Source organism: Falco biarmicus, chromosome 3, assembly GCF_023638135.1.
Source record: "Falco biarmicus isolate bFalBia1 chromosome 3, bFalBia1.pri, whole genome shotgun sequence".
NCBI lineage: Eukaryota > Metazoa > Chordata > Aves > Falconiformes > Falconidae > Falco > Falco biarmicus.
Genome location: NC_079290.1, coordinates 16,382,917 through 16,404,432, shown reverse-complemented (window position 1 = coordinate 16,404,432; position 21,516 = coordinate 16,382,917). Strand labels below are relative to the sequence as shown.

Below are 21,516 nucleotides of genomic sequence, written 5' to 3'. Positions count from 1 at the left end.
ACTCCTGCTACCAGGCACGTGTGATCCTGTCTGTGGCATCTCCTTGTTCTGGGCCAGGCTGCAGTGCACATCAAAATAGTTCACATCCCACCAGTAGTAAACTTACATTGGTAAACCTTGCTTACATGCCTTTGGATGTGTTTGCCCTTGGGGTGGCAAGGGACTGTGTAAAGATCCAGACAGCACATCCACTTGGTGTGGTACAACTCTGTGGCTACCTTAGCAGCCCAGGAACGGATTAAATGTAAAAACCTTAATGCCTCTGGATCTGGTTGAAAATATCTTCTATATCAACCATAACATGTCCTGGGAAATTATTTTATCTACAAATAGGTAAAGGCTGCGTGGTGTCTTTGCTGGTTCAAGTGTCTGTACTGTTCATCTCATGCTGCGAACATGGTGAAGAACGGCAGGCCCGTTTTAAAATCATTCCAATCATTAGATACCAAGTCGTGTGAGCCAGGAACCAGCTGCAAAGACCCTTGACACCTCTGAGGTCTCTTTACGGACCTTTGCCTTGGCCTGGCTTAGCTTTGGTTTCGCTCTTGTATGAGCATGGCCTATTTGAACGTTGCCTCCTGAAGAAATGGTGGGTGACCAAACAGCAATGAAGTGACAGTGAACGGAAAGAGGAAGCACTTCCATTTTGCTGGGAAAGGACCATACATGACACGGTGCTTAAGTGCATGCTTACATGTATAAATGCGGGCCTGCGCATGTGACACCCCACTGAATTAGTGCACAATTCACATTCATAGTGTGAGCTTTACTGGTATTTTGTATGAGAGCCCCACTGAACCCATCATGTGTGTGCAGTGGCTTGTGTGCATGACTTACGGGCATGCTGTTCATTGCAAAGAGCAACCAGACTCTGGGAAAGTCAAATAAGGTTACAGGCTGTGAGAGACACATGGTTTTAAAACACTCCATGTATGAGGGATGCCAGTGAGAGCTGAGGAGACCCACACAGAGAAACTTACCCACAGAGTTTATGCAGAATAAAGATTTTGAAAAGTGTGAGAATAGGTAAAATTTAGATACTGCACCAGATTTTCTTGTTTCCGTATTTTGGGCTTAAAAATACTTATGAAATTATATGCAAAAGAAGAATTAACCAATCCCCACCTCAAAAGAAGAGGCTGAAACAAAACCAGAACCCCTTTACCTCTTGTCACCCTTAAAATCCCCCGGCGCTCGCACAGTCTGATGCATGTGAGATGAAGCATTAAAAAACTAGGAAACTCCAAAGTTATGGTATCTCACAAAAGTTTTAATGGTTGTAGGAGAGATGTGTCATATTTTCCTTGTGAAAGGTAACTCAGAATATTTGATTATTATTATTAAAGTACACTATAAAATATGAAGAATATGAAGTGCAGAAGAGTGATTGTGAACTGTAAAATGTAGCCTTTCTAATTTGAAAAGTATTTTATATCCACTTTACCCAGCTATCAATGACTTCCCTAGGTCCAAACCCCTGCAAAGTGATGCCCAAATAATTCTAAAACCCCTCGGTAATTTTAATGACCGTATAATTTATCATAATTCTGAGTTTCCTGTAAGCAGTGCACATGTGGGGAAACTTGCACCAAAAGTCTATTCTCAAGAGAGTCTCATGGCTCTGAGCATCACAGCAAGCTGCCTGTAAATGTATGAGATTGAAATGAGATTTGTTTTGATCTCTGCCTGGCTTGTTCACTTCCAAAATAAAGTGCTACTGATCCTATGTCACCTTTGTGCTTCAGGGAAGCAAGTGGTGCTGTGTAAGCTGGAGCCAGCAGTAAGATGTCAAAGTGTTTTCTATGGTATGGGGGCACTAGCAGGGAGTCCACATGTTTAGGAAGAAAATCTGAGCATGTGGTGTGGCTCTTCTTTAAGCACACCCGGCTTTTGACATTTCTGGGAAAGAAAAAAAAATTGCCAGGAGTTGGTACAATTTTAGTATATAAAATATGCAAATTACTGCATTTCAAATGAATTCTCAGGTTACTTGGAGGCCACCCAAATCTCATAGATGAACACCCTAGTTAACATTGGGGTAAAAAGTGTGTGAATGTTGAATGAGGACTTGTGGTGGTGGCAACAGAATGTACCGTATCACTGAGGATGCTTGCGTGACCCTCATCACCAGTATATCTGAGCAGTTGTGGAGTATCACTTGTTCTTCCTCGCACACCCCAGTGGGAAGGGGAACAACAATCTTTCTGGGGTCTTTATAGATGCTCCATGGTGCAGAGCCTGTGACCCAGGAGTGGCTAGAACTGACATCTCCAAAATCCTGTGTTAAGTGTCCTGCTGAATCAACCTTTTTCCTATTGTCGGTCTTGACAAGGGTGCTATAAACTTCTGTAATGCAATGGGAACATCAGACAGGGTCTGCCTCGGAGGTGATCACGAGATGAGCAATAGCTGATCTGGATGCACATGGCACTCTGCAGGTGTGTGATGAGCAATGATATGAAGACTGCAGAGATATATGAAATCTATGTTAACATCCATTAGCTTGTAAATGAGTGGTCAGGCTTGTACCTGCTTTGGTTGGAATTTGGGGTTTTAACTGGCTTTTGTAGATATTCTTATATTATAGATTATACAAGATTTCCAGCCTTACTGGTATGAACATTAAGGAACCACTTTTAAAATAGTGGATTTATGATAATTATTTTTTTATTGAGATCTCTTTGAAAGGTGGGGGCTATTTTATAAGTAAAATAACACCAGTCTCGATCATTTCTGTACAAAATGAAGTGTAGGTAGTCGTACATAATAAATAATGTTTTGATTTGAAAATGTTTCATTACATTACATTAATACATCTTAATAGGTATGGATCATGTCACACACAGTTGTTAGCTTTACTGTTAGCTGGATCTTTCTCATTAACACACTGTAGTTAAAAATGAAGTGCCCTAAAACTGACTATGTAATACTAAGTGTAATTTCTGAAATTACTGTGTTATGCTGTCCTAAGTACCTTGGAATTGCTTATTTAATGGAATGTTCAGCCCCTAAAATAAATCCTTTACTATCTACCATTAACTCCACAAAATGTTTTAAGGACAAACACAAGCACACTGTCCTTTCAGGAGAAGGCTGAAGTTATTAAACGTTTGAGCCATCCTAATCAGCGAATGCCAAATCTAAACTTGTCACAACTGTACTTATAATAGCTGAACTTTCCACCTCCCCATGAGTGGCCTGTCTCGTCACACTTATTCTGCCTGACCTACTTTCCAGCTCCATACCTAAAGATGTTAAAAAAATTTCTGCATCTCTTGAACGAGGACAGAATTAGTTTTTGTAGTGCTGAATCAACACAAAACCAGTCCATGGCTGGGGACCTCTGCCTCCTGCTTCTCACAAAAGAGATTTTTCTTTTGGAGCCCCATTCCACCTGCATCATTCACTGGCTGAGGAGTTTTGTGATGAGGTGGAGATGCAAGGAGCTTAAGACACGTTGCTGAACTGATGCCACGGTTTCAGGGTAAAGAAAACAGGGAAGAAAGGATACTCTGCTGCTATTCAGTATTCTGTAAAAGTGTTCATCCTGCTGCACTGTCTGTATTTGCAAAGGGCTCCAGAATACAAAGCTGCATCTAAGCTGCCAGCATGAAGTTTCAGGGCATAGGGTAAAGCTCAGTCACACTGTCACCCATGGATAGCTCTTGTGGACAGTTCTCTGTCATGGTTTGGGGAAGCCTGGGCTGATGCCTCAGCAGCTGGCAGCCTGACCAAGGAGTGAAGGGGCAGTCTAGCTCTATGGGTATCAGCCGACGTCCCACCCAGGGACAGACTTCAGCCTTTTTCACTTAGTACAGACATAGCTACGGAGACCTGGCATCAGGATACTTAATGACAGCAACATCCTGTGTATTTATTTATGTGTCTGACTATGACAATGATAAATATGGTTATAAAACCACTAACAAATTGCCTTGTTCTTCCCACACTTACAGCTTGAATATATGTCCAGGCAAGTAATTGTACCAGGGACATTCCCTGGCAATGGGCCCAAGTGTCCCATCTCCTACAATTAATCTGTCTTATCATACCAGATGGGTTAGCTGCATCCAACCTGCCTGTTGGGAATGGTCTTTGGACCATACAAGCTTCTAAATTGTGCCTAGGTTTGGTGGGTTTTTTTGGGGGGAATGCTACCTGGCACAGACCCAGACTGTGCTAGGGACCACCAAGTACCCTTGCCTGGGAATGACCCTGGCATTATTTAATTTATTGGAATAGATGTTGCCTGAAAATCTCCCAGTGAGTTCTTGGTGCTACATAATTAATAATATCCCACTAAGGAACAAATCATAGTGCTCAAATGAGGAAGGAAAAGATTGTAATTTCTGCTGTACAGGTCAATAAGATAAAGCCCATAGGGCCAAATCCTGAGAACCTGGTGGGAGTTATGCCTGTAATCAGTCAAGTTTATAAATACTTATTGAGGGTCACACCAGAAGATCCCTATAACGTAGCCAGGATTTTTGGACTGGGTACAGTAGTAGCTTCTCCCACTGAAGGTGCAGTTGGCAGGTTTCGAAGTGTGATTTTGTTCACCTCAGAGAAGTAAGATTTGTCAAAAGGGAAGGCTGGGGCAGGGGCAAGGTGTTCATGCTGATGTAGAACATGGGCTGGTAATAAACAACTGCGCTGCTAGTTAACACAGAGCAGCACAGGTCTCTAGTGTAGACTTCACCTACACGTCAGCACTACTGCCAAATTCTCATTTCCCCCAGCCAAATCTCTTCATCTCTCCATTCCTTTGGTATATAGGCTCTAACACTCTTAAGGTATGCAGATGCAGCTGTGACACAAAGGCTAGACATGGATTCCATCCTCGTTCCAAACACAATGGACTTCTTTCTCAGCAAATACATGGCTTACAGACAGCCTTTCATCCTCACCAGAATTGCTTAACTTTTAGAAACTTTTAGTTTTATCTTTTGCACATGTGTAATTCTACTAAATGAAACAACTACTCTATATAAGAACTGGTTTCTAATGTCAAACTTTTACTGGAAAACCGGGAGGGAGTACCATGTAGCAGTAGTCAGGTCCTTTGTTTCTTCTGCTCTGCTGAACCAGCACTTTGTAATGAGTCTATCGCCAAAGGACAAACGCTTCTTTTTCCTCTCATACCATGATGATTCCCTGTTTTCCAAAGTAAAGCCACGAAGGTGAGGGAGGGGATGTGTGTAGGGGGGGGAACGTGGTCCTCCAGCAACAGGATGCCAGTACCATCTGCTGATAGGAGAAACATGAGTTTAGCCTGGACCTCCCCCCTCAAATCTGTATTCTGTCTGAGACAGTTCGGTGTATTTTTAATTAATTACTCATGTCAGTCAGAGACACTCTGCTAACACCAGTCATATCTTAACAAATGAGCTCCTCGCACCTTTCATAAATATTTTATCTATCAGATTCAGCAAGAGTGGCCCAGTTTTCAGTAAGGGAACACTTGGTTCAGACATCAAGGTCTCTGACTAATGGTGTAAGCATGGTGAGCTTATGTCTCGCATCAGTGTGAGTGTCTGAGAAAAGGCAAGCAGTTTTGCAACACAAACATTTGGAGCAATGTGATTCCCTTCTGGCAGATGCAAAACTAAAAAAATTCATTACATGCCTGGATGCTCTTTGGCCATGGAGCTGCGAATGGAGGCGGATACTGAGTAGTCAGATCCCAAAATATTGATGGACTTCTGGTTGGCTGCAGAGCGTTTGATACTGTTAGCTCACCTTAAGGGCCCTGATTCTGCAAAGCAGATCTTTAGTTTTACACCTTTGCTCCCATCCCGTTGAATTCAACCTTTGTGGTTTACTGTTGAGCTGAGGCCATGTTTCTGGATCTCTTTCTCACCTTAGCTTCAAAAATCATTCCGGCTTTGTCTAGAGCGCAGCTGTGGGTATCTGCAGAGACACTCAAGTTGTCTTTAATAGGGCTAGCACAGGCACAGGCAGGAATTAGCATATTTCAGCATAAGCTGAAACATTGATACCTGAACTAATAGCTAAAATTAGTTCGAACTCTGTGTGTGCTATAAACATGTTACTGACAGATCTAACTGATAAAGCGCATTATCCTCTTAGCTAATTTTTGAACTTACATTAATCAAAATCCTTTTTGAAAATGCATATAATGACTGGCCCTTATATTCCAGCAAAATTCTCAGTAATGCTGTACATAATACTAAAATATTTTCTGAGTGCTACTTTGTGTATTCTTAGTAAAGATGGAGACAAATCTAGGCCATTTAAATGCATGTTCTTTAGTAAGATTCAGCTTTCTGCAATTGTATGAAAAATCTTCAGATGACTGTGAAAGTATTGTTTGCGTATCTAGCACAGAAGACAAGTTACAAGATAAACATCCTTCATTACTCTTCATTGCAACCTCCATACATGGGGATTTTAACAGTTTGTTATCATACATTGAAAACTGAGATCTATAATAACAGTTTTTAGAGATTTTTTTTAACCTTTAACAAAACCACAAATATTAATTTTCTTTTAAATCCCTAAATCATCCAAATTTTACGTGCTGCATGAACTATGCCTATAGGCTAGGTACCCTATGTAATATTGGGTACATTTCATGCAGCTGGTAAAAATAGTAATCACCTTATCACAGTATTGTAGAGCTGTCAAACATTAACTTCACAAGTTTAATGAAAAACAAATCCTAATGACAGGGATAACTTACAAGGACTATTGATGATGAAACATCCTTACTCACCATTTTAACACCATTTCAGTATTAATATACTGCAGGTTGATTACTGTTATTCTTGGAATTAAATGATCTTTGTTATATTAAAATAAATGAATAAACATTGATTTCACTGTTGCGCTTACAGCCTTAATTCTCTGGTGTCTGCTACAGAGTCTGAAACTTTTAGCTAAAACTTCTCAAACCTTCTCTTTATATGGCAAAAAACCTTTATGGATTCTCATGTAATTCAGTATCCCATTCAGACTTCTGATGACTGTGTTGGTAGATTTAGATCTGCCACTGGCGATCTGGGGTGCAGTTTTATGTTCAATTTAATCTGATGTAACCTACTTTCCCCTCTCTTCCCCCCCTCACATATTCCTGCCCCTCCCTCACATAGTGTCTGCAGATCATGCGAATGTGCGTGAGTTGACACAGAAACTAACCACATACAAGAAAAAAAAAATTTGTTTTCTGCTGGTTTAGCAAACAAACTTGTTTCTTTGAGATGATTTTTAGATCTCATGTAAGGAGTGGCTGGGGGTGGTAATGGGCTAGACCCAGGCATCTTCTTTTGGTGGCTGCCTGCTGTGACATTGGGGTAAGTGTAATGTAATGTTGCATCTCTGTGTATTTAACTTTTTTTATCATCTCTGCCTTCCCAATTTGCTCCTTTATTATACCCGCCACAGGATACGAGGCACAAAGGATGTCAAAAAGGACAAAAAAACCTAGAAGTGATGCTGAAATACTAAATGAAGGGAACCAAGCATCCTCTGTTTCTCATACACATCCGTGCTAGAAGCTGCAAGAAAGCCTGTCCCCTTTGCCACCATAGTGATAAGGAGAGGATGCTAGAGGAAGAAATGAGATTTGAAATCTTGAAACCTACACACACATTACTCTTTCCACTGACTGGACTCCAAGGTTGTTGCTCACGAAGAGGGAGACCTGATATGAGGCCGTGGCCAGCCTTTCAGATACCTTTAGTCAACATTAGTGTAGTAAACATATGCTTTAAGCGTGCAGATATGCAGATATTAGGTGGCCTTTAACCAAGATGAGGATTGGTGATAAACAAATATCCTAAGGCTGCTAAGGATTTTAAATGTAGGAGGTTTGAAAAGACTTATTTCCTATTTTCTTTATTCATACTGAAAGCAAGTGAAATGCATGCTCAGACCACATGAAAACTTTAAAGAAAAAAATGGAATTCATAACTGTTAAAGCCGTCGTCTGGCAAAGAAATTGTTAACTCAAGAGTCTGAAAAGATAACAAATATCTGCTGAGATTCATTAACTAGGAATTTTTTATTCACTGCTGCATAGCTCCAATTGTTTTTTAAATGGGCTTGGTATTGAAGAGGACATCTGTCTACTCCCAGATATCTGTTCTAATGGCAGGAGTTTCATGATGTATTCAGAGCCCCCTGGCTGTACTTCCAGAAGTCTTTTCTCTGGGAAGCAGGTCTAGGTTTTGTCCCAAAAGTACTGGCAGACCAAGACCTGGAGCAAATAATACTTAGGTCCTCGGAATAATTTATGTAAATAATTCTCATGGGCTTTCATTTACCTTTTGCTCTCCTGCATGTCTGCCTTTGAAAGTGGCTCATCTTCCAGGAATCCTTTACAATTTACTGTTTTCTGGAAGTGAAGGCCTTTTCAGGCATCTCCTCTTAATGAACTGACAGTAGTTACTTACAAACCTCTAGGCCCACACTAGTGACTGTTTCTTAATCCTTCCTGCAGGCCTGTTCCAGTTGCAATGTATTTTTTTTAGCTGCTTGCTTCATTTAATTTGCCTCTTTGTTCCCATTTGCTGAGTTATTTAATCAAATATGTGCTGCTGAAAAGCATCAGAAATGTGAGCTATTTTGATAAAAATCAACCTTTGTGTTTGGTTTATGTGCTGGGGCTGTGTGTGAGGTTTTAGGTTGTTTTGTGTTTGGTTTTTTTTGTTTTCTTTCTTTTTCCCCTCACCATGTTTGGTTTCCCATTCACAGGAAACCCAAAGAGCATTCACACATAAATTAAACCCTCACTAGAGAACAAGAGGTATTTTCCTCCCACTTTCTAATAGAAAACCAGGAGGAATGCCCACTCCAGTGTATGCAATTTCATACACTGTGTCAATGGGCAGTTGAAAAGAGTTCTTGTAAGATTTGTAGGACACATGCAACCTACATTTACTTTCCACCCAACACATGAAATCCAACCTGACAGCTTTGAGTTACACACAGCCACTAGAAGAAACATCTCTGTGGGAAAATACACACATGAAACCCACTTGAAAAATAAAGTTGGCAATAATCAATTACCTATAAGCCCAGCTCTGCAAAGCTTACTTGTGGGATTAATTCTTTACATGGTACTTTTTAGCACCCAAGCGCTTTATAAAGGGTAGCTCAGTCATCCTCATGTTTTGCAGAAACTTAGGCACACAGTGATATTATCTGCCCGAGGCCACAGAGAAAGTCAATAGTGGAGACAGGATTTGACCCTGGTATTCCCAGCACTTGAGTCTGGGTTTTCCTTTGGAGGCATCAAGTGCCTAGAAGCTTACAAGGTAAGACTCCTTGCTTGCTCTAAGTCTTTATAGGCTCCTTGGGAAGAAACACAGGAAAAATGGTCAGCTACAGGTAGATATTCACTTCACAGGCTTTGCCCAAGAAGACTTCTGTCAAAACTTGTGTAGCCTTTTTTCTGCTTGATGAATGCTTGCAGGGAGCCCAGGCTTCCAGATAATACAGTCCTAGAGCACACATCTCATGCAGAAAGTCCAAAGGGCTGTGCTTTCTAGAGCTTAGAGAGTCTTTGGCACCATGTCACCACAGATGCAGTGAAATGGAGCTGGTGTGCCACCAGGTCTTGGAGCTACTGCTCATCCCATCACTATGCTCTTGGGAGTCTGGAAAATCTGACCATGTCAGCTTATGCTGGAGCATTGACACTTCCAGCCTTCTCTTCCAGGCTCTCAGAAGCCAGCAGCTGCTCTTCTTCAACAATGAGAGTCTGGATTTGGTCAGTCTTTCAAAGATCATAGAATTTCTATATGCAGAAGCACTGGAACCCACTATAGATAGTGAGGAATACTCAAACATTTGCTTATTTTAGTGTTTCCTCTTTTTCCCCCCTCATTTCTGGGCTCCAAGGAAATCTTTCAGGTTTCTACTTCTCTTTTGAAATGGAACATTCTAATTTTTTCCCCTAACTTTTGAGATTTCCCCAGATTTTGATTAGGTCTTAGCTAATTGTAACTGTACCACTGGACTCTGACTAGCTAAGCTACTAACATTCCTGTTCTTACTGTTATTTTACTCATACCCATTTGGAAACTGTCCCAGTGGGCAGTCCATGAGGGAGACCTCTGATGCTAATCACTGAAGTGAAGACCAGGTCAAGCTACTGCTTTAATGAGTTTCCACAGAGTTTCCATGTCGCTAAACACAGAAGTGAGCTGCCAGCATCCTTCCAGCTACAGCAGTTGCTGGCTGCAAATATCTGGTTTAACTCATGAATGCCCTCTGCCTGTTTGTTATTAACCATCTGCCAAAGACAGCCTTCAACAAGAACTGCTGCTGGAAGGGTCTATAGGAAAGGTGGTGTCTCATTTGTACCAGGTTACCCAAAACAGTCCACGTACTTGGTTTGAAACAGACCTGCTGATGGTCCTAAACTGGAGGAGGGAGAACCAACATGAACCAACACATAGCGCTGGAGTTGAGGGATGGTTACCTGCAGCTCTTGAGCAAGGGCAATCAGCAGGGCCAGAGCCAGATCTGGACACAGAATGTGTGGCTATGTCAGGGAGCTCACTGGCAGTCTTGGCTACCTCGGTTTTCTTGCCACTGTACAGGACAGTGGACTTAAGCCACAAGAAATCTGTTGAGAGGGGGAACAGTATGGACACAAACCTCACACTTCACTGCCCGCACAGTAAAATTTTCATTAAAAATTATGCTTGTGTATTTACATCCATAGAACTCCCCATATGAATGCAGAATGAGGCCACAAACACATCCCAGACCTTTGTCATGGTGGCTGGTAATATGATGCGAAATATCATGAAAAACTCAGGTGATGCCTGCCTGATTTTGCTTGGCTGGTGAGAAAGACTAGACAGCAAAAACGAAGTTTCCCTGGTCCTAGCTATGTTCTCAAAGAAGTTGTAAATAATTACCTTCCTCCAGATGCAGTTGAGTGAGCTGAAAATGTCCTGCCCATCAGGAGGTTACTGATGCAGCAGCAGAGCATCTCATGTCCGTTTTCCCCTGCTCCACACTCCAGCCCACTGCAGGAGCGATTGCGGGTGTTTTTTCCTGAAGAGGATTAAGCAGCACAGGTAAGCGCACAAAGCATTCTCCAGCAGAGCTGCTGGCCGGGAACGTGTTGTGTAAAGGCAATGACATTTCAACGGTATCTTACGGTGTTGTAGCTGTTTAGCTGATCCCACCTCAGCCTAAAGTTTTTTTGTAATACCAGTTATACCACCAGTGATCAGCCACTCTCCTTCACTGTGAAACCAGCAGCAGCAGGATCCCACCAACAACCCTCCTGCTGGCTGACGAGCGGGTCATACCCAGCATAATTCATACCAGTGCAGGTTCGTTTCAGCAGCACAATTTTATTCAGGAACATGGGGGTTTTGCACATGTAAGCCAACAGCTGTACTTGATAATCTTTGTAGCCCAGGTTGGGCCCAGAGTATATGCTAATTTGCCCTAGGAAATAAAAATGTAGTTTAGAATGGCTTTTCAAAAGCAGTACTACTTCCACACCCACACACCCCCCACACCCCCCCCAAACCTTCCCCATCATAGTAATATGAAACACATTGCAGCCCAATTTCTTACACTTGTACATACTGAGAGTAGCACCTTTGGGGCCACTGACAAGTATGAGGGGGACTCTTTGTAAAGTGGTTATTTTTGCAGTACAGACCAAAACATTTCCCATATTGCCCTTATTGAAAAAATACTCTCAACTTTGTTTGAGGGTAACACTTGCCCATGACAGAGTGGGGGCTGCAAGGGGGTGGAAGCAGGGCAGCGGTGGAGGTTGCTGCTCCCTGAGGCTAGCGATGTGACAGGGGATGTGGTGCCATCACAGCTTCTTGCTGCCACAGCCGCCTACATGTGAACGCTTTCCCCTGAGCATGGCTCTAGGCAAAGCCACGGTGCCTGTGCAGCACCACCAGCAGCCAGGGTGCTTCATGCTCTGGAGATGTGGGCAGAGACTCCTTGGGGTGCAAAGAAGCACATTACACTTCAAGCTTTTCTATTTGAAGCTTTGTCAAGTACTCGATGCTTATCAGGTTTTCATTGCAGCATGGGGTGTCAGCCACTTCTTCTGGAGACACTTTAAAGTATTATCTCCAGGATCTGATCTCACTCTCTCAAGATCTGGCCAAGATTGCTTTTGCTTTCACTGCAGGGGTGAAAGAACTGCATAGTGTCAAGGGTCTCCTCTTCACCTTATCAGTCCCTCCCACTCCCTCTTAAAATGTGTTTGCAAACTTTTTTTATGAGCAGCCAGCTGGAGTGGAGGAATCCCCATGCAGGGACTTCTTTCTCCCTGTCCAATTGAGACAGAGGCTTAAACCTCTGACTTGTCCTAATTCTCTGCCACTTTCACTCACTGAGAACAGGAACCACTAGATCTGATCTGTGCTTTTGCACAGTGCCCATCCCTGTGGCATCTGAGCTTCCTTTCACTTCTACCTCCTCTAAGATTCCTGCTGGGTTAGTGCTCAGAGGCAACTGTGAGTCATATTCCCTATCAGACATAAAATGGGAGAAGAGCTGTTTATAAAACATCATTTTTATGTGTCACATGAACACTGTGTTGCATATCTCCAAATTATTGTACAGTGGTTGGATATCGATTCTGCTGTTTGAATTTAAATGTCTGCTCTTCTCAGAAGGTCTGCTGACAGAATTTGACAGAAAATGATTACTTAGCTATGGATTTTTTTTGTTGTAACTAACCCACAGAATTTAATAAAATAGTGAGAACTGATTTCACAAGAGGGTTCTAGAACCTGAAAATGGGAGGAGAAATCTTCCCTTAGTAACTTGTATAGGATGCAGATAACTTCTGGATTAGCCTGTTAAATTTGATTTAGGTCCTGATTCAGCAGAGCATTTCAGTACTGCTTACGTTGCTGAAATGAACAGAGATGGATCTGAACACAGGCTTAGAGATCATTACATGTTGGTGGATGAGATTTTTAAAGTTATTTAAATGCTTAGCTCACTAAGCATCTTTAAAAATCTGTCTTTAAATACCTTGCTGAATTAGGGCCCTAATTCCCATTAAATTTTCTGTGGGCTGGATTCTCCAGTTTGCCAAGTTCATTTGTTCCCTTTAGACTTCCTCATGAGGTTTCCCTTGATCAGCTAATGTGTGTTGAAATAGACCTCGTTCTGTCTGCAGTTGGCATTTAAAATTCATTCATTAAACACGTTGGCTAATGCGTTATTAAAGAAACACCTTTTATCCTTCTGTAATCATACTCTTGGTACATCTCTCATGATGCAATAGGTGCTGGGTGCATTTCAAAGGTACACAATTGTGTCTCACAGCATCATGATGTAACAGGCTTCCCAGGTATCATCTTTCCATGCATGAGACGGGGCTGGGATGGTTTGTGGCATGAGAGCATATTTGATATGTTGGCACTGGGTGGAGGAGGAGGTTGATGGTAATGTTGCTGGGAAATCATGCTTGGTTATGGTCCAGTGCTCTTTCCAAAACAGCCACCCCACTGCTGGGGACATCACATAGAACAAGTTGACCAGGTACTTGTGTCTTATGGGCTTACAAGGCTGTGAAAGCCTGAGACACAGACCTAAGGGGTAAAGGGAGTGTGGGGACAGCGATGGTCTCTCTGCGCAGTTCCTGAAGCAGCAGCTCGTCACTGGGACACCAGAAGGTCGGGTGACCCTTGTCTAGAACAGAGGGAAGTGTGCTGTCAGGCCTGGGTGACACCAGAGAGCACACCCATCACCCTGCAGTGCCAACAGGGTGACACAGCCTGTGTGTCCCCCTTGGGAAATTGCTGCCTGTTAATCTCACCCCTCGGTGCCTACGCCTTATTGCTGAGCTTCGGGAGGAATGTAAGTGCTTCATTGACCACAGGGTTGAATTTCACCCGGATTAAATCCCTTTGAAAAACTAAACTGGCTTGCTGATGAGCTACACAGAAATACTTCCTGTCTATTGCATTACCATCTCTGGGTTTCACCCTTTCTGAAACACAAAGCGGTCATGGAGGGATTTCAGACCTTGTGGTAGATGGTAGTGAAAGAAACATTATCCTCCTGCAACACAGGAACGGCTCAGTTGATTTAAGTCAGGTTTGGCTGAAAGAATCTCCATCAGCTTTAACCTCTCATGCAAAAACCTAGCATAAACATGATTGAACATGTTTGAAACTAGAGGAAAGCAGATCTGTGAGAGAAATCTTCATTAGAGCCGCAACTGCACAGAATCTACCACCTCTCCGCATTTGTGCCATTTATCAGTATTTAATACAAATATATACATTGGAGCAAAAGGGAAGAAGAGAACCCCCCAGGACGTGACTTCCAATTAGCAGGGGGTCACATCCCCTGCTGTGATTTGCTATTGGAAAAACATGCAAAAGATAATTGAACATTACACTCTCATCTCCCCCTGCTGCTGGCAGCATTACGAGGAGGGCTGCTCCGGACCCCTTGGGGAGATGGGGAGAAGGGATCAGGCAATTACATGCAGCGCCACATAATAACAGTGATTCATAACCTCATGGCACTAAACTCACTGGGCCAGATCTTTAGCTAGTGCCCGCTGGTGTAGCTTCATTGACTTCAGGAGGGAGATGCTGATTTACGTCAGCTGCAGATCTGGCCCATTTACTTTTTCTCTTTAAGAAAGCGATAAACTATATAGAGGGAGAACAGGATGTGCAGTGCTCCACACGGCAGCCTGATGGGTTTCTGCAGAGGAATGCTAAATAGCTGAGACATACTGACCGCTTTTGCTAAGTAAGATCAGGTTATAGTACCCCTTGTGCCTCCACAAGGTGGCTTAAACTGCGAAATTTGCTATTTTGGACTTGGGATACTCAAAGAAGCCGGAGTGATCTTAGTTATAGTTAAGCACCACAGAGCAGTCAAGGACAAATCACTTTCTGTACAGCTTTAGGAATGGGTTCTTGCTACCAGCATCATCATCTGGAGGTGCTGGCATCCGTAATATTAGAGGAAGTTTCCTTAGTCTGATCATTTTCTTATCCTGATTTGCCTTGGTGTGAGTTGGTTTAAGGGAAGTAGTACAACCTAGGGATTAGGGGTCCTCCTGTCCCAGTCCAGTTCGAGCACTGACTTCCAATGTGACCTTGAGCAAGTCCCTCCATGGTCCTGTGTGTCTGACTCTTTTCCTTGGCTCTTGAGAAGATCTTCTTTCTTTTATGTGGTTGCCTGGGAATTTTCCAGCTTCCTAGGAAGAACAGGCAGCCCCTCTCTGAGACCCAGGCCAGGTACAGCTGTCCCTCCTTTTGGGCTGAGACCACACACAATTCAGCCCAGCCCTGAGGCAGAAGAATTAGCAGGAGGGTCTCGACACTCCTGGGGTACAGAGGTCTGGGACGGGCTGGGGTCTATGCAGCTGTGCCAGGAACAGGGCTGCTGTAGGAAGAAGGCAGCTTGTGATGAGAGCACCAGGGCCCTGGGATCCACGGCCTTTACTCACTCTGTTTGGCACAGGCTGGAGCGAGGAATTTTTAATGACAGGATTTGAAAATGTTAGCAGATTGTACATAGCTCGTGCCTGCTTTCACTAGCCAAACCAGCCAGTAATTTAATTGCATGCGTGGCTTACAGCTAACGTAGGCATGCCTGCCTGTTGCATGCCTCTCAGCCCGGTGCGGGAGGGTGGGCTGGCCCTGGGAGAGGGCACTGGGAAGCCCTGCCGATCTGTGCCGAGCCACGCGTGGCTGCCAGGGCCCAGATTCACCAGTGGGGATTGCATTCAAGGGCACAATTGCTTCCTCCCTTTGACCAGGCTTGATGTGGTTGCAGGAATACATAACCAGCATGTCCGCTGAACTCTTTTCCTTTTTATGTGGCTTCCTGTTCTAGTCCCTCTGTATTGCAATGCTGTAAGCTCCTTGAGGCAGGGACCATGGCTATATGTACCTTTGCTAAATGCTAATGCACTCGTCATGTTGCTGCCTGAGTGAGCAAGATTGCCGTAGTGTGAGCTGGCTTCAAAACTCGGTGCTGAGCTCTGTCTCACTTTCTCAAAGACTCAGGTGGTGCTGGGGTTGAAGTTGCCTGTACTGGTGAATTGGAGTGAAATATGCTGATCTGCTCTGTACTGCAACAGCACCTGAAGGGCTAAAAGCAGGAAGAACAGAACTCGGTTTTGTCAGCTCTGCACTTATGAATCATTTTTTAATCCTTAATAAAACTTCTATCGGCTTAGAAATCTTGATACTTTAAAATAACTAATGTCAGGTTGTTTCAGTTGCTGCCCCTTCACATTCATGCCTTTAGGCATTCATTCCTTGTCTTTGCCGCCCTGTATGCTGCAATCTCCTGACCATGAAACTTTAGGCTTTATTTTAACAAAGAGTGAGATTATCCACAATCCCATGACTCCAGGACCTGTGTGATCAAGGAAAAAGCATACGCCACACCACAAAAAAGCCCTGTGCTTGTCACATTAGCATTTGCTGCTGTTAGAGAAGGCCTAGGGAAGAACTAGACCCAGGCTAGGGAGGGATCCTGGCAAATGGTGGTTCCAAGATTTTTATTAGTGTCCTGTAGTAGGTGCCTCAAAATTAAGCTTCTTAGTGCCATTTTGAAGCATAGAAGTGCTATTATTTCCCTTTCACAGCTGGGAAACTGGGACACAGACACAGCTAACAGCTTGCCCAAAGTCACTCAGGCAGTCTACAAAAGAGAGGAAAAAACAAAACAAAACAAAACAAAACAAAACAAAACAAAACAAAACAAAACAAAACATGTCTAAATCCTGGGTCAGGGTCCTCATCAGTGAGCAATGAACTGGAGGTGAGTACCACCGGGTTAGCCTCTGCAGGCTGAGTTAGGGTTCAGTGTAAGGAAGCAGCCAAATGTGTGGCTGTCTATCTGGAGGGTATTTGCACTAATAAAACTGCTGAGTCTGGAAAGTTGAGTATTTTCCCGTGTGATTGCTGGTGTTTCATTTTCTGGTCATGGTGGGAACAGCCTTTCTGGTTCTTAATGGAATTAGTAAAACATCCAAACATTTCATAACTTTAATGGCTGTAGAAGTGGGAGAAACTCCAGCTGGTAGGAATAGAGATGGCTCCTGGTTTTCCAAGTCAGTTTGCCCTTTCTTTCGTGAGCTGCTTTATTTTATTTTAGTAACCTGCTGTCTTCTTTCTGTTTAAGTCTCGACGGAAAAGAAGGAGAGAGCAGGTAAACAGAGGTGCAAAGTCATCATCTCTAAGAAACACCCAAGAAATAAGTACAGGTAAGGCAATTTGCAACGTCGCAGTCTCCCGGGACAGGGCTTTCCTTAACGTTGACCTGTGTTGAATCTTCCCTTTGTGCTTTCCTGCAGCCAGTAAAGACACGGAGTCCAGGCTCTCAGCCGAACTGCAGCTTGTTCCTGCCTCCTTATCTCCATCTGTTACCCCTTCCCTTATTCTTGCTTGGCCAGTTACTCGCAGATCTCTGGCCTGAATAAAGGACAGCCCCTCCCCAGCTCTTTGTGGAGCGGGATATTTCCTTCTACACACACTTCCCTTTGAAGAAAACACTAAGTTTTAAAATTACCTGGCACATGCACACAGTAAGGCTCCTCTCCTGCAGAATGAGCACCCAGATCAACGTGTGCCTGATTTTTTTCTCTCCCAGCATTGCACATGCATTAAATATGCCCATAAGAAACATATACCCACTGCATCTGTGTCTGTGCACACAGGTTGGATGAGTATCCTTCTATTTGTTTGAATCATGGAAAATTCACATTTTATTGTTTTGTGAAAATACATTTCCTATGTCCTTTTATGCAGCCAATAAACAACTAGTTAGTGAATCCATGGGCTAGTGAAAGATGGGGAGTTGTAGTGACTAGGCATCAAGCAGGAATTTAGGAATGCTGTGCTCTGTGTTAGCTCCCACACTGAGTCATCTGCATCCTCTTTGGTAAATCACATGGAGGACTGAAAAGAGATGCTCCAAATCACCTGTAAATGCAGTATGTCCCCCAATGCATCCCCCTCCCATTCACATAACTCCTTCACACTCTGTCTGCAAGAGGCCTGTATGACAAAGCCTGTATTTTGGGTTCCCAAAATCCTGCATAGGGATACTTTGATCCTGCCTGAGGCAATGCTTGCAGGCACCCCCTGTGGGAGACAGGCAAGCCTGGTCTCAGGGACGGTTTCAGCCACCTTTAGCAGACCAGTGCAAACATAGCCATTAAGTTCTCCTATTTGTAAAACAGGAATAACATCTCTTAAAAGCATCGTGACACTTTTTTGCTAAGTGTTTACATGTTCTTGGTGTATCTCGCTCTGGAAAGAGCTCCATGGAACATTTTGGAAGGGGAGAGGATTGCTGTACAGTATAACAGAGTGTGACAATGGGTAGCAGAAATGGGCTCTGAGTATTTGCAAAGAGCCTGTGATGAAAGGAGAGATGGAAGTGCAAAGTATTATTATTCTAATGACACCCGCCTCTCGCTGAGCTGTGCCTTGTGGAAGTGTGTGAACTTTGGAGCATGCCCTGATGAATGTGAACCATGACAGCTCTCAGGAGATGTAGGGGATGCTGGCAACAGTTTAATCAATTATGACAGCAATGGTAAGATCTGTCCAGATTAGAGCACTTCAAAAACTACAAAGCCTCAGGCTTCTCTGTCTAGGTTTTTTCGAGAGCGGGACAATGAAGGAAATGGATTGATTGGGGTCCTTTGAAATGTAGTAATACATCTGCTGGCTTAAATGCAAGACCAGCCAGATAGTGTTTTATCATCTGAAGACACAGGATGGTACAGGAGGTAGTGCTGTGAGTTTTACAGTTATGCCTGCCTGCAAATGGGCTAGATATGATGTTTCCCTGGAAGAAGGGTGGGTTATCTTGAACGTGTTATTGTAAAATAAGACAGGGATGAAGGAAAACAAAAGGAAAACATCACACAGAAAAGATCTTTTGGGGAATGGGTAACTGCAGAAACATCAGATCAAAGGAAGACATTTTCTGTTAGGAATCAAATTATCCTCTTCCTGTCCAAGTCAGATGGACCCATTTGAGGAACAGATAGGCAAGATAAAGCCTCAGCCAGAGTGATTTTATCTCACTCTCAAGTGTGTGTGCACGTGTGAATCTCAAATAAACACAGCATCAGAACACAGAGTTATGGAGCACAATGAATTACATGAGCATGCACGTGTTTTTGCAAAAGAAACAAACAAACTAAAACAGGTAAGGCTTGAAATTGCCAAATCAGCAAATAAGAATGAACACATCACTATTGCAACAGTATTTCCTAAATATTGTCCTCAAAAGCAAGTCACAGACTGCATAGGGTATTCAGATAGGTGACCATTTCAGGGTACGTTAAGCTGATCAAGTCATCGGAAGCCACCGATCCTTTTAAAGGGGTTCACAGGTAGCTCCTCAAAGAGCCACCCAGACATTGCACGGAGCTTCTTGTTTCACGCTGGCAGTAGTGGCTGTGTGCAGGGATGTGTCCTACGCAGCGGCTCTGCTGCACAAGGATGAGCCAAACCCTGGGGCCCCCTTGCCCCCAGTGCCCAACCCTATTTTCTGTAACTGCTCCTGACCATTAGTATTGCTCCCTGCTGCCAGTGCACGGCATGGCCTGGTTCTTAGCAATAGGAAATGTGAATCAGATGTGCAGGATTGATCCCTAGCCATGCAGCATGTTGCCACTATTTGCCCGGTGGCCTGGCTGTGCCCCTTACGTCTTCAGTGATGCGTGGCAGCTTGTTTGCACTGCAGTGACTCCCTCTCTGCTGGTGTCACCCACAACATTGCTCCATCACGGCCTGATGTGGCAGAGATGGGGACAGAAGTCAAGCATGCAGGTCTCATGCCTGGTGTGTGAAGCCTGGCAGGTCTTACGCAGTCAGGTTACAAGAGCGAGAGCTGGAAATAACCTTGTAGCTGTACAATTAAGTGAGCAAACAGGGCTGGGCTTGTTCAGGAAGCAATGCACTTCGACTTTTGAGGGAAGAGCAGCTTTGCCAAAGCACCTCCACCTGCTCCCTCTGTTCCAGTGTTGATACCTCACCTGAACCCAGAGGATCACAGCAGACCTGTGGTTTTGACAGCCCTGCGTACATTGCAGGAGAGTTCACGCAACAAAGACATGATTGCCTGCTACTGTACTGTGCTGGGGTGGATTAAGCAGGGGATTAGCAGTGCAGCCCTGGCTTCAAATGCTGCTTTGGAGGTTGGTAGCAGTCCAGTTTACAGCTCTTCTTCCCTGTGTTAGGTGGGACTCTGGGGAGCAACTGTTTGGGTTTGACTCTCATTGTGCAGCCTCAGTGACATGACAATGTTTCTGTTTCCTCAGGAAAATGGGGATCAATAACACTCACTCACTTCAGCAAAGCACCTTGAGGTCAGCCTGTGAGAGATGCTGGAGGAGTGGGGACTATCATTCATTGGTGTGGACTTGCAGCCCACTGCCTACTCCATGGAACCTAAGCCACAGCTGGTAAACACAGCATCAAATGTGATTTCTTTGGCATTCTTCTCTAAAGCATTGCCAGCCTTCCTTCATGTATATTGTTTGCAGTGACCTTCTGTGCTTTGTCTTTGTTCATATACCAGCTCAGACAGGGCTGGCTTTATTATCCAGCAGGGCCCCTGGTGTGAACACGAGCACCTAGAACGGTGCTGATGGTTGGTAGGACATTAGAGTACACCATAGCAGACCCTGATCCATGTACAATAAAGGGACCTAAGTAAAAGTGCTGGGCAGATGGCTGACTGCAAGTGCCTGACTTTGATGTTGCAACAACTTCTCCCTCTTTATGGCATAAAAAGGCACAGTCTGGTAGTCCTAAATACTAGGCAATGAATCACCTACTTAATGACTGTAATAGGCAGCCAGAACACAGTCCACAGCCTTTTGGGGTCTGTCCAGTGTCTACTTGCCTGTCTGTAAGCACACATCTAAAAATAATAATTGACCCCTGATTCATAGGGTCAGTACTTTTACATACCTACATTTTTATGATGAAAAAGGAAAAGTGTTTTCTTCATGGGGTTTAATTTACAAATTAAACTGGAAAATTGTTGAACTGGTGTTACAGGAATAAGCAGGGTATAATTTAAAAAAGTGAATAATCCTGAAAGTGTGTTTTCTTTGTCTTTTTTTCCCCCAGCCTTGCTGTTTTACAGATGTGTAGTCACTTTAAGAAAGTTAATTTGTCACCATTGTGAGAGAGGTTTTCACTGTTCACGCAAACGCCAGCTGCCACCCAGCTGAGTGTAAAAGAAACTTCATTTCCACCGTGAGTAGAGACCTGTCCTGAGGACCCAAGTGAAACATCTTTTGCATCCTGCTCAGTCATTAAAGAAATACAGAGGCCACTACTGCATGTGGTTTATCACCATTCAGGATGGCAGGAGGTTGCCCCACAGACATATCTCCATGGAAAAGCCCGAGGTCTCCTTCCTTATCATCTATTAAAACATGGCATCTTCTCTGCCCTAACATACATGTTTACATCCTAGTTTGGAATCCGGCATCATGACTTCCTAAAGCTTTCTTAAAGTACCTTCTACCATCAT

At 43.6% G+C, this 21,516-nt stretch overlaps 1 long non-coding RNA gene across 1 annotated transcript; it reads left to right on the top strand.

The window, feature by feature from the left end:
- The first annotated feature begins 10,896 nt into the window (after positions 1-10,896).
- On the top strand, positions 10,897-21,034 carry LOC130146754 (uncharacterized). Its single transcript, XR_008820999.1, has 3 exons — positions 10,897-11,054; positions 17,134-17,215; positions 20,291-21,034. It is a non-coding gene; the product is annotated as an uncharacterized LOC130146754 (long non-coding RNA).
- Positions 21,035-21,516: the final 482 nt, after the last annotated feature.